The following is a 14,541-nucleotide window of genomic DNA, read 5'->3' as shown; positions in this document are numbered from 1 at the left end:
TTCCTTGACCAGGGATTGAACCTGGGCCCTCAGCAGTAAAAGCACCGAGTCCTAACCACTGGACCGCCAGGGAATTCCCTTAACTATTGCATAAGTTAAATAAATGCCCACACAATTATTTTCAAGTAAGTATTTTCAAAAATGATTTTTAAAATAAAATCATAACATTTCTACATGAAATTCTGCCAGAACTATAAGGTGTCATACAGTTTTTCCTTTTCTTTATAAATTTATTTATTTATTTTTGGCTGTGTTGGGTCTTCATTGCTGTACGTGGGCTTTCTCTAGTTGCGGTGAGCAGGGGCTACTCTTCGTTGCGGCGCCTGGGCTTCTCATTGCAGTGGCTTCTCTTGTTGTGGAGCACGGGCTCTAGGCGCACGGACTTCCGTAGTTGTGGTGCACGGGCTCAGTAGTTGTGGCTCACGGGCTCTAGAGCGCAGGCTCAGTAGTTGTGGCACAGGGGCTTAGTTCCTCTGCGGCATGTGGGATCTTCCCAGACCAGGGATCAAACCTGTGTTCCCTGCATTGGCAGGTGGATTCTTAACAACTGCGCCACCAGGGAAGCCCTCTTACACAGTTTTATCAAAACTTTTAAAATTAAAAACCAGACATTATGTATTCATTTCTTAGAGCTGTGAAAACAAATTATCACAAACTGGATGGCCTAAAATCACAGACATTTTGTCTCTCACAGTTCTGGGGGCAGAAGTCGGAAACCCAGTTGTCCACAAGGCCGTGCTCTCTGAAGGCTCTGGGGAGTATGTTTCCCTGCCTCTTCCAGCCTGCGGTGGTGGCCGGTCACCCTCGATGATCCTTGGTTTGTAGACTGGTCACTTCAGTGCCTGTGTCCATGTTCACATGACTTCCCCTGTGTCTCTTCTCTTTTCATAATGACACCAGTCTTGTTGGATTAGGGCCCACTTACTCCAGGGTGACTTCATTTTTGCTTAACTCATTACACCTGCCGTGACTCTATTTCTAATTAGGGGTCTGGGAGGGACATGAATTTGAGGGGACACAAATCAACCTCAAGAGTTTTATACATTTGCCTGTGGACCTGTTTGTCCAGGTTGTGCCAGGGGGTCATTCCTGGCTGTGTTTAGAGTTCCTGAAGGGCAAAGTTGTCCCCGGAAGTACTGAAATAAGGTGTAAACCGATGGCTCAGTGTAGGATCAGAGACGCAAGTTCCAGTTTGTATCAGGTGTAGCGGAAGGTACTCTCTGAATACACTTCTTTCCCTCTTCATATCAGTGTTCTAAGACAAGAAAGCTTAGAGGTTTTATAATTTTTAAAATACAAAGTATTTTGGTTTCAGAATTTATTTGCTTAACTGCTTCGGAAGGAGTTAATGTCATGTCATCCCCGGGACTAGGTAAGACAGAGCAGATTACACAGTGCACAAATATTTGGCTTTAGGACTAGGGAAAATTGTCCATTTGAGAAACTGAATATGAAACGGTTTGCTCTCAAGTACACAAATGTCCTCTGTGAAATATGACTGCATGGCCACAATAATTAAAATATTTCCCTGGATTTTGAGTTTGTCACTGAGTTTCTTGGTTATTTATTTTATATCAGATTTATAAGGTCCAGGAATTTTATTTAATGCAAAGGATTATCTCTGGTTACATTTAGGTGAACCAAAATGGAATGATAATATGCACACACAACCAGGAGGGTATATAGCTGTCAGCAAATGTCCCCACCTCCCTGCAACTCACTCTCCCAATTGGCTCTTCTCCATGGAACCACTGCTAATCCTGTGATGTCTTTCCCTTCAGACCTTTAACATGAATATTGAAACTACTTATATGTTTCTGTGAGTGAATGTGTGTAGTTGTTTATTTATACATTAGTTGAATTAGATCACATGTATTTTGGATTTTGGGACAACTTGTTATTTTTCTTAACTAAGCTATCCATCGTGGACACACTGACACATCCCGTGTCAGTATACAGTGTTCCATTCTGCATCGATAACCATTTATTTAGTCCACGGCCCTCTCGATGGACATTTAAGTGTCTCCAATTTTGGAAAGCCTCATTTTTACAGGGAGTTTTCAGCTGACAGTACCCTTTTGTTAGCAGTAGCTTTGTTTCAGCTCTTTAAAGGAATCTGGGGGGAAAAAAAAAGGTTGGGATGCAGCAACAAAGGACAGTTTCTCCATCATCAGTTTTATCATTGCCACTAACATTAACCAAATATTAAAGAGTGAAAAGCAAAGGGGACTTCTGGTTTTCAGCCCAGCATGGAAGGCGCCTTGGAAGTGGTTACTGTCCTAACAAGTAAAAGTTGAACAAACTGAAAAATTAACAACCCTTCTTAGATGCAGTGGGGTCACAGGGAAAATGGCTGCCCCCCAAAATTAGAGAGACAGACAGGCAGATACAGAGAATCACAACTTACCGGGGCAGAAACCCACGAGCAAAAGTTCCCAGAGCAGGAAAACCTGAAGTGTGACCGACAAATTTCTGGAGGCTCGGTGTGGACAGGCCTGAGAGTGAAAAAGCCCAGGGGCCCCAGTCGGGGTAGGGGGGCCATATATTTGTGAGTTTTATCTCCAGGAGCTCTACCAGTTTCTCAGAATGAATATCAGAGAAAAAAATCCTCATGTTTCTGACAGGGGGAGGGGAAAAGCAACCATTCTGAAGTTCACCAGAGCGTTCTGTTCTTCTTAACAAGGTCTGTCCTCAGGAGGAACTATTTCCCCAGAGCCTAATGTGCTGGGGTTTTATCAGAGCCTACACTCTAGGCTCCTGTCTTTCCTGAGGCCATGGAGGTGGGGCACGAGGGGGGCAGGGAATGAGGATCACGTGTGAAGGACACAGTCCGGTCTAAGACCGAGACTTAATCACAGGACCGCAGGACGCTTCCCTACCCTCTCATCTTACTGCCACATCACTAAAGGCCTATTTATACCAGTTCCTTTTACCCAGTACATCATATCCTGCTACACAGAAAAAATTAGAAGGAATACCGAAGGCAAAACACACAATTTGAAGAGATGGGGCCAGCTTTAGAATCAGACATGGCAGGAGTGTTGAAATTTTCAGACCAAGAACTTAAGACAACTATGATTAATATAAAGGCTCTAAGGGGTAAAGTATACAGCATCCAAGAACAGAGGGGCAATGTAACGGAGATGGAAATCCTTAGAAAGAATCAAAAAGGAATGCTAGAGCTCAGAAACACTGACCGAAATAAAGGATGCCTTGGATGGGCTTGTTAATAGACTGGAAACAGCTGAGGGAAGAATCTCTGAGACTGAGGCTATGTCCATAGAGACTTCCAAAACTGAAAAGTAAAGAGAAAAAAGAATGAAAAAAAAAAAAAAGAATAGAAAGTCCAAGGATTGGGAGAAATAAGTGAAGGGGATTAAGAGGTACAAACTTCCAGGAAGTTGCGGGGTGGTCTAGTGGTTAGGTTTCTGGGCTCTCACTGCTGAGGGCCTGGGTCCAATCCCTGGTCAGGGAACTGAGATCCCCCCAAGCCACGCAGTGCAGCCAAAAAAAAAAATCATATAGAGGGAAAAGAAGTACAAACTTCCAGTTATAAAATAAATAAGTCACAGGGATGTAATGTATAGCACAGGAAACACAGTCAATAATATTACAGTAATGCTGTATGGTGACTGATGGTTTTTAGACTTACCATTTCGATAAATTTGTAATGTATATAAATGTCAAATCACTATGAAACTAATATAATATTGTATGTCAACTACACTTCAGTGAAAAAAATTTTTTTCAAGAAAATCCAAGAAATGTGAGACAACTACAAAAGGTGTAATATATGCATAGTGGGAATACCAGAAAGTGAAGAAAGAGAAAAAAGGAAAAGAAGAAATATTTGAAGCAATAATGATTGAGAATTTCCCCCAAATTAATATCAGACACCAAACCACAGGTCTAGGAAGCTCAGAGAACACAAAGTATGGGAAATGCCAAAAAACTACACCTGGGCATATCATTTTTCAAACTACACAAAATCAACGATAAATAAAAAGTTTTAAAAGAAGTCAGGAGGAAAAGTACTTTACTTATAAAAGAGGAAAGATAAGAATTACATCCAGGGCTTCCCTGGTGGCAGTGGTTAAGAATCCGCCTGCCAATGCAGGAGACACGGGTTCGAGCCCTGGTCCGGGAAGATCCCACATGCCGCGGAGCAACTAAGCCCGTGCGCCACAACTACTGAGCCTGCACTCTAGAGCCCGCAAGCCACAACTACTGAGCCTGCGTGCCACAACTACTGAAGCCCGTGCTCCTACAGCCTGTGCTCCGCAACAAGAGAAGCCACTGCAATGAGAAGCCCGCACACCACAACGAAGAGTAGCCCCTGCCCGCCGCAACTAGAGAAAAGCCCGTGCACAGCAATGAAGACCCAACACAGCCAAAAATAAATAAATTTATTAAAAAAAAAAAATTACATCCAAGTTCTCAAAAAGCATGCAAGCAAGAAAAGCGTAGAATAAAATATTTAAAGTGTTGAGAGAAAAAACACCAATTTAGAATTCTGTTTCCTGTTAAACTGTTCTTCAAAAGTGAAGGAGAAGAGGACTCTGGGAAGATGGTAGAACAGGGAGTACCAGGAATCTGTCTCCCCACACAGACAGCACTGCACTGGCAGAACCTGCCTGATGTAACTAGTCTGGAACTTGAGTCCATTGAAGGCGTCCAACTTCACCCCACACCCCCAGTTCCCCTGCCCAGAAGTGGCCATGCTTTTTGAGTTTTCCTTTTTGGTGAATCCACCACAGACACTATCCACTATCAGATATTAACTGAAGTTCCCTCAGATCCTCCTGCAAGTTACACGATGACCCTGACGACCCCTTGGGTCAGACACATCCAGTGCTCTGAGAGGAAGGGAACAAGGAAGACCCAAGCTTACTGTGAGACTTAAAAGCCAGGTTTCTGAGACCCACAGCATCATCGTGAAAGCAAACATTTTTTGCTAGTAATGGTTGGGGTGTTTTTATTAAAAAAAAAAATTGAGTAATAACATACAGATAGTAAAGTGCACAAATCTTAAATTTACAGCTTGATTTTAACTTATTTATTTATTTAAATTTATTTATTATATTTATTTATTTTTGGCTGTGTTGGGTCTTCGTTGCTGTGCACGGGCTTTTCTCTAGTTGTGGTGAGCAGGGGCTACTCTTCGTTGCGGTGCACGGGCTTCTCATTGCGGTGGCTTCTCTTGTTGCGGAGCACAGGCTCTAAGTGCGTGGGCCTCAGCAGTCGTGGCACTCAGGCTCAGTAGTTGTGGCTCACGGGCTTATTTGCTCCACGGCATGTGGGATCTTCCCGGACCAGGGCTCGAACCCGTGTCCCCTGCATTGGCAGGCGGATTCTCAACCACTGTGCCACCAGGGAAGCCCCTACAGCTTGATTTTTAAATATGTGAAAACCCATGGAACCCATCCCCAGACATCCAGAAAGGAGTCAGGCTTTTGCAAAAAAATGGGGTTTTTGAATTCCAAAAGGCTAAGAATCCAAAGGAATTAAAGCACAGAATTTATACATTAAAATGTCTTCAAAAAGAGATAAAATGTTATTACCTAGGAGAAAAAAATTGTCTCTCAGAAGACATCCTGCTTCCCACTGAGGCCAAGAATGGGGTTGGTAGGTGTTATGGACCGAATTGTGTCCCCAGATTCATATGTTGAAGCCCTAACCTCCAACATGACTGTTTGAGGAGACAGGGCTTTTCGGGAGGCACTTAGGTTAAATGAGGTCACTACGGTGGCCCTGGTCCGATAGGGCTGGCATCCTCACAAGAGGCAGATGCTCTGGGCAGTCCCCTCTCTCCACACACAGGCGCCAGGGAAAGGTCATGTGAGAACACGGGAGAAGGCAGCCGTCTGCAGGCGAGGAGGATAGGCCTCGCCAAAAACCAGCCTTAGGACTTTGGAACAAAACCCATGCTATCCTCAGTCAATAACTGTTCTCCTTTGAGGAACTGCTTTGGCCAGTTGCTGGGCCCTACTGAGTGCTTGGTCATGAACCACCAAGTTATCATGTGGTCTGAGTGTCCATCGTGAACCAGTTGTGTCTGACCACTGGGCCCGACGACCCAGCAGCCTGCATCCTTGACTGACTCCATGAGTGCAGACCTCAGCCGGCCACAGAGGAGCCAGTTAAGTGGCTGAGGACTGAGGTCTGAGTGCCTGGAATTTGCGTGAACATTAAACTCACTTTGGCTGCTGGTCACCTATCATAACAGTAATTAAGTTTCAGTCCGGTTTCTTAAACTGGACTCCTTTGACACGGGCCCTCCTGTTAAGGTTTTCCACAGGGTTATAAGGCTTCTCCCTCAAGGAGCACTCAGAGGCGACCGCACTTCCTCTCTGGCTGAGCCCCGGGACCCAAATCGATCTGTGTCTCCAACCCCCATCACCACTCCCCTCACTAATCTGAGCAACAGAGAGATGTTCCTGACTGTGTTTCCCACTTCCATGGATTTGGATTTTACAGGGGGACACCCAGACACTAATCACCTTAACCCAAAGAATGGTGAGAATTTAGGCATAATAGAAACAAGGAAATTCGATTTCAGTCATTACATTTTTGTTTTTCATTAAAAAAAAATATCAACAGTCAAGCCTGGCTCTGATTCAAATAATAAAGACATTGGTTAAGCAAACCCCAACTATAAACTTCATAGCATCAGCCTCCTGGGTTCCAGGGTTCGTTCCACAAGACTGGAGGCTCACAGGATGCCACGATGAGGCCCAGCTTCTCCAGGTGGAGGCCCAGCAGCCTCAGAAGAACATCACCAACGGAATCACCTTGGCTCCAGGTCTGCCCACAGCCTCACCGTCCCAGACACGTCACTAGTCAGAGGCCTAGATGGGGTTTAGGGTTAATGACTCATGATAAGGAAACTCACAGAACACTGAGCTATGAAGTCAAACAGGCCAATTTGCTTGTTTAAAAAAAAAAAAAAAACACCTGCGCATTTTTTAAAAATTAATTAATTTATGGTTCTGTTGGGTTTTCGTTTCTGTACGAGGGCTTTCTCTAGTTGCGGCAAGTGGGGACCACTCTTCATCACGGTGCGCGGACCTCTCACTATTGCGGCCTCTCTTGTTGCGGAGCACAGGCTCCAGACGCGCAGGCTCAGCAATTGTGGCTCACGGGCCCAGTCGCTCCGCGGCATGTGGGATCTTCCCAGGCCAGGGCTCGAACCCGTGTCCCCTGCATTGGCAGGCAGATTCTCAACCACTGCGCCACCAGGGAAGCCCCCTGTGCATTTTTCTTAACCTGGACTGTGCACGTTTTGCCTAGAGGAAGACAGCTTATCTGAAAATTGGTTGGTAAGCAAGAAATCAAAACAAGAATTTTGGTTGTTTGATTCAAAAGCTAAACTGCATCAAGTCCTTTAGCCTGACGGATCCATGTCTGAAACAGGAATATTCCTGCCTGTGAAACGGACACTTCCCTCAGTGCTTTCTGCAGCGTTCCATTTTCCTTGAACTCTGTGACAGACACATTACTTTTCTAGCTGTAACGACAACTGGGTTTCACTACTGTTTGCTCTGCTTGGGGGCCACTTTCTTTCTGTGACACCCAATGCTCTAGCCTCACCCGTCTTGTGATTTTATGTCCAGTTTTCAGAGCTCAGCCGCATTCCCCATTCCCCCCGAGTTCTGCTCCCGTGAACGATTTTCTGTTAACTGTGGTGTACTTGGCCAACTTCACGCCATCTTTCTAGTATTTGTTCTTTCCCATCACAAAATGATATGAGAATGTACCAAAAATGGGCAATTTGAGAGCACCAAAAAGAATAATGGTTCATGCATTTAAATAAAATTAAATGAACGGCAAAATTTTTTTAAATGAAAACTTCATTGGTTACTTCCAGAGTTTATTAGGGCACTAGCTCCTTATTCTGAAAACGGGCAAATCGCAGGAAAGAATCGGGCAACATCGATCCTGACTTAACTGTACAAACTATTTCAGAGCCATGTAATAGAAGAATCACAGCTGGTAACTGCAGAAGGAGATAGAATGAGAAAATTACCACACTGCTTCCTCTGATGAAGGGACAGATATAGGGGATGATCAGTAATGGCAGCTAACACTCACCAGGTGACAGGTCCAGGGTGCTTCGTAAGGATGGGTCAGCCTGACTCCACCTGCACCTCCCAAGCCATCAGCTCTAAGTGCCGCCGGGTGTGACACACAAGTGCGCTCACCACCCGTGCAGCGTCTGTGCTGAGAATGTTGCACCTGCACCCAATCCAGCTCAACAGAGTCAGGACAGAGGGGAGCCTATTAAATGACACCACAAGGATATAATCAGCTAAATCCCAGATGTGGGAAATTTTATAGGATGAAGGAGCCAGCGTTTTCTACAAATAAATGGGGGGTGGTGTGGATAAGGGGAGGGAGGGAGGCTGTTAGAGGTTATCAGAGGCCTCGGAGCATTTTAACAAGATGTAACGTGAGGACTCTGGATCCTGATTCAAACAGATGGACAGCAAAGATCGTTTCTGAGATAACTGGAAAGTCGAAGCTAGACCAAGTATTAGAAGACATTAAGTAATGAACACTAATTTTGTTGAATGGGATAACGATAGTGTCATATCTGTTAGCGACACAAAATTACATGCTCCAGGTGAGATGGCTTGGTATCTGTGGGTGGGTGGCAGTGAAACAAGAATGGCAGGAAGCTGAGAACTGCTGAAGCCGGACGACAAATACACAGAAGGCCACCATACCGTCCTCTTTACTTCTGTGTATATTTAACGGCCCTTTCATCTACTGCTGTGTTTAAGCAAACTCTTCCTGTAAAGGGCCAGACAGTAAATATTTTTGGCTTTGCAGGCCATACGGTCTCTGTCACAAGTCCTCAACTCCGCCACCATGGCAAAAAAGTAAACAAATGTAACACATAAACATATGGCATGGCTGTGCTTCAAGGAAACTTGATAAAACAGGCAGTGGGCGGAACTTGGCAAATCCTGAACAAGGGAAACCAAGTCACCAATGGGAAGAGAACTCGAGGCTTCAATAGAAAATAGAATAAAATCCAGCTACTGAATACTGTGCGAGAAACACACGGGGACTGTGCACAGGTACACAGGGAGGAGGGCGTTTCCAAATACGGGCGATATGCTGGGGGCTGGGGTTCAGAGGTCAAATGCAGACACTTGTGCTCTGGGGGCTCCCCTTTCCTCCCCAACTTTAATATTTGTTCTGCATGTAGAGCGTCGGACTACATAGCACTACACGCTAAAGTCTCCCCACTTCAGCCTGCCCTTAGCTTTAGCTCACTAAGTGACTATCTGTTCCTCACCACCAGACCTTGTGTCAGCATATTTCTAGCCATTTTGTTGTCTGAAGCTTGTTCTCCAGAAGGTTTCTAAGGAGGAACTCATGAGAATAGTACCCTGAAATCTTTTATGTCGATAATTTTTTCTTTTGGCTGCGTCGGGTCTTAGTTGTGGCACTTGGGGTCTTTGTTGAGGCATGTGGGCTCTTCATTGTGGCGCACGAGCTTCTCTCTAATTGTGGTGTGCAGGTTTCTTTTTTCTCTCTCTAGTTGTGGCGTGCGGGCTCCAGGGCTCGTGGGCTCAGTAGCTGTGGCGCACGGGCTTAGTTACTCCACGGCATGTGGGATCTTAGTTCCCCAACCAGGGATAGAAACTGCGTCCCCTGCATTGGAAGGTGGATTCTCAACCACTGGACCACCAGGGAAGTCCTTATGTTGATAACTTTCAACGTCACTTTTACTGGATTTTATATCCTTGACTCACATTTTCGTGACATGAGGATCTAAACATGTCTTCTGGCATGGAGTGCTGCTGGACTGCAAATAAAAAGAAAACATGTCCCTTGGGCAAGAAGAGCACATGACTTACAAAGCAAAGAAAGTTAGGTTACCATCAAAGTTAGGCATTTCACTAGAATATGACAATTGTGGCAGCTTTGGGTTGATATTCTCAGGAGTACTCTCTCAGTATGAAGTTTCAAGTATTTTTATTTCTGGAAATTTTTCTTGGTTACATGTTAGTGTTCTGTTCACTCTGCATTTCTCAGGGACCTTCTTTGGCATCTTTAATATCGTCACTTTCTCTTGGATCATTTTTAAGTCTTCCTTTATTTCTTAATAATCTTTTCAGAATAGTTTTAGATTTAGAAAAAAATTACAAAGAGTACAGAGAGTTCCCATATACCCCCCAGTTTCTCTTCCTAACAACATCTTACATTAGAATGGTAGATATATTTGTCACAATTAATGAACCAATATTAATACATTATTATTAGCTAAAGTTCATACTTTATTCATATTTCCTTAGTTTTCACCTAATGTCCTTTTTCTGCTCCAGGATCCTGTCCAGGACATATTACATTTAGTCGCCCTCTCTCCTTGGGCTCCTCAGGGCTGTGACAGTTTCTCAGACTTTCCTTGTTTTTGATGACCTTGACAGTTTTGAGGAGGACTGGTTTGGTATCCCCTCAACTGGGATTTGTCTGATGTTTTTCTCTTGATTAGACTGGGGTTATGTGTTTTGGGGAAGAAGACCACAGAGGAAAAGTGCCCATCTCATCATATGGTGCTAAGAGTATATACTATCAACACGACTTATCTCTGCTGACGTTGACCTTGATCATCTGGCTGAAGGCCTAATGCATTTTTTATCGCAATATAAGTAACACATCCTTTAGGTAACAATAACGTTGATATTAGTGAATATTTAAGAGCTGGCAACTGCGCTAAGCATTTTAGATGCCTTTATGCCTCTCAACAACCCTGAAGTACAGATACTATTATTCCTACTTCACAGATGAATAATTAGGGAGAACATTCCCACAACACACACACATATAACTGTGCTAAAAATACATAAAATTTACCACTTTCATCTGCACAATTGTGACACTAAGCGTATTCACATTGTTATGCAGCCACTACCACTACCATCTCCAGAACTTTCCATCTTACCAATATTATACATTTCTTACCCTTGTTGAGCATCACCAGTCTTTTGGTCTTTCAAAGGTTCAAATGGCTCCAGTTTATCAGGCCCACCTTGAACATTCCTGTGGGTGGAGAGTAGCTCATGTTGGTGCTTCCAACCTGACTTCATCTTTACTTTTTTTTGTAGCTTTACTGAGCTATAACTGACAAATAAAATTGTAATATATTTAAAGTGTATGCCGTGATTATCTGATATGTGTATATGTTGAGATCTTTACTTCTTTTGCTCTGAAACGCAAGCATGCTGGACTTGGTGGCACCCTGGACGTCAGCCACGCGTGCTGTGCTCGGCTGCCTGCTGTGATGTGGCACCACCACCGCTCCCCTCTGAAGCCGAGAACACATTTCCCAGGACCTTCTTCCCTGGGTAGTTCTGGTTTAGAGGCTGCAAAGGAGAGAAAACACACACCAAACTTTGTTGTCTCGGCTTCCTTCCTGTGCACCAGACACTCAGAAGTACTGGGACGGGGGAGCGAGGGGCCCCTCAACCACCCCCTGTTTCAGGCCACACACTGTCCTGCCTCCGTCCAGGAGGAGTCAGCTCACTCCTTCGTTTCCCAATTCTCTGTCCCAAGTCTGATCCCAGTGGAGGGGTTTTCACATCCATCCCATCTGCGAGTAGCTGCAGCATTTCAGGTGGGCTAAGAATTGTCAGGAAGAGACCCATCCAAAGACTCACAGGTTACATTAAATTCCTGATTCAACTAAGATAAACTTTTATCAAAAGTAGGCGATCACACAGGACAGTGGCAGATACAGCTTATTTCAGAGGAGCGTCCCTTGGCCTCCAGAAACCTCGGAGTGACATGCCCCTGACTGCCAGAGACCACCGGGTGGGGTCTCACCAGATCTGGAAACTTTGATCCTTGCTTTGACGCTGCCCTTTCCAAACTGGGGCTCACATCGGCATTCGGAAAGAACACAGGCTAGCAATCTACGCACTGCGCTTTAACCCAACACCTTCAAACGTTGGACTTTTCGTATCTTGAGCCAAACTTCTTGTAAGGCCACATCCTTATCCAAGGAGAGCAGCAGAGTGAGGCCCCAGAGTTCCTGAACGATGTCTCTGCTTCTGCTTTCCCAAAGCCCGTTTCTTCACATCTAAGTAGGTACCTTTTCACCTCCACCATAGTGCTTACCACTAGTTTTAACTGCATGTGTATTTGCTTATTTACACGTGTGCTGTTTGACTTTCCCACAAGACTGCAGCAGACCACAACCACGTTCCCCTCGTCACTGAATATGCAATGCCTAGTACAGCGCCTAGCACGTAAGTGTTCAATAAACATTCATCCAACAAATGAATGAACAAGGAATATTCCACTAATTCCAAATGTTTTGGCACAGTTGCAACTTGGGTGCCCATTAAGGAAGACAGGGCGTCACACCTAAAGCACAAGCAACAAAATAAAAAATAAACAAGTGGGACATCAAACTAAAAAACTTCTGCACAGCAAAAAAAGCCATCAACAAAGTAAAAAGACAACCTACTGAATGGGAGGAAATATTTGCAAACCATATGTCTGATAAGGGGTTAATATCCAAAATATATAGAGAACTCATACAGCAGCAAAAAACCAAATAACCCAGTTAAAAAGATGGGTAAAGAACCTGTACAGACATTTTTCCAAAGAAGACATACAGATGGCCAAGAGGTACATGAAAAGATGCTTAATATTGCTAGTCATTAGGGAAATGCAAATCAAAACCACGAGATATCACCTCACACCTGTCAGAATGGCTATTATCCAAAGGACAAGAAATAACATGTTGGCAAGGAGGTGGAGAAAAGGGGACCCTTGTGCACTGTTGGTGGGAATGTAAGTTGGTGTAGCTACTATGGAAAACAGCACAGAGGTTCCTCAAAAAATTAAAAGTAGAACTACCGTATGACCCAGCAATTCCACTTTTGGGTATTTATTTGAAGAAAACGAAAACTCTTAATTCAAAAAGATATCTGCATCCCCATGTTTACAATAGCCAAGATTCAGAAATAACCTAAGTGTTATCAATTGATAAATGGATAACGAAAATGTGGTATGCATACAACGGAATACTATTTACCCAAAAAAATGAACAAAATCTTGCCATTTGCAACAACATGGATGGATAGTGAGAGCATGATGCTGAGTGAAATAAATCAAAGAAAAAGAACAAATACTGTGTGATTTCACAAATATGTGGAATCTAAAATAACAAAACTCCAAACTCAGAGAAGAAGAGATTAGATTTGTAGATACTGGGGTGGGTGGGTGGGTGCAGTGGGGCGGGGGAGGGACTGGAGGAAGGTTGTCAAAAGGTGCAGATATTCAGTTCCTGTAAGTCCTAGGGATGTGATGTGATGTACAGCACGGTGATTGCAGCAAACACTGTCGTATGATACGCAGGAAAGTTAAGACAGCAGATCCCAAGAGTTCTCATCACAAGGACAAACTCCCTTTTTTTATTGTATCTGTGTAAGATGATGGATGTTAACCATACTTACTGTGCTAATCATTTCACAATATGGTTGACCCTTGAACAACACAGGCCTTGTTGGTGCCCAACCTCCAAGCAGCAGAAAACCTTTGTATAACTTAGTTGGCCCTCTGTATCCACGGTTCCACATCCATGGATTCAACCAACCGCGAGTCATGTAGGACTGTAGTATTTACTACTGAAAAAAATTCTGTGCCTAAGTGCACCTGCACAGTTCAAGGGTCAACCGTATAAGCAAGTCAAACCATCGTGTTGTACAACTTAAACTTATACAGTGATGTATGTCAATTATTTCTCAATAAAACTGGAAAAAAAATATGTATATAAATGGACAGACACACAGCAGCCAAAAAGATGAAATGGTGCAAACAGCATGCTGGGGGCTTTGGGGTTTAAAATGGAGGCAAATTTTTCCAAGGTGGCATCAGAGAATTTTAAGGAGGGTAAAACCAGATCTTTACTTTAAATCACTTGTGAGGCAGAGTCGAATGGCAGGAAAGCCTGCTGCCGTCACCCCCACATGCAACGAAGATGTAAGCTAAAGCTAGGCAGTGGGAGAGATTTGGTGAGCTGACTGGATGTGGAGCCTAAGTGGAGGAACTGAGAATGAACTTCAGGTTTCTGGCACATGCTACCGAATAACCAGGTAAACACGGGAGGAACATGAGATGGGGATGAGAGAGACCACACTCAGGTTTGGAGCTTAAGAAATTAATGCAATGACCATTCATGGATCTGGATGTGTATGGGTACAACTCAGTGGTGATGTCTGGCCAGGAGTCGAAGAAGTTGCATGTAATCAGCACAGAGGTATTAGATAAACACTTCGGCAAAGATGAGATCCTCCAACGCTGAAATCAAAGGCCCAAAGATGAGACCTTGGGAATTCCAATATACGAGTCAGGCAGGAGAGAAACAGAGTGAAAAGGCAACCTACTGAATGGGAGAAAGTATTTGTAAGCCATGTATCTGATAAAGGGTTAGTCTCCAAAATATATAAGGAACTCCTACAACTCAACAGCAAAAAAACTAAACCAGTTAAAGAGTAAAGGACTTACTTAAATAGACATTTC

General features: G+C 43.9%; 1 non-coding gene across 1 annotated transcript; it reads right to left on the bottom strand.

Moving 5' to 3' along the window:
• Positions 1-73, bottom strand: TRNAK-UUU. The gene has a single exon. It is a non-coding gene; the product is annotated as a tRNA-Lys (tRNA).
• Positions 74-14,541: the final 14,468 nt, after the last annotated feature.

The sequence above is a fragment of the Balaenoptera musculus genome, chromosome 14 (assembly GCF_009873245.2).
Source record: "Balaenoptera musculus isolate JJ_BM4_2016_0621 chromosome 14, mBalMus1.pri.v3, whole genome shotgun sequence".
NCBI classification, from domain to species: Eukaryota; Metazoa; Chordata; class Mammalia; order Artiodactyla; family Balaenopteridae; genus Balaenoptera; species Balaenoptera musculus.
The sequence above is the reverse complement of the archived record's forward strand: the minus strand, read 5'-3'. Positions and strand labels throughout refer to the sequence as shown.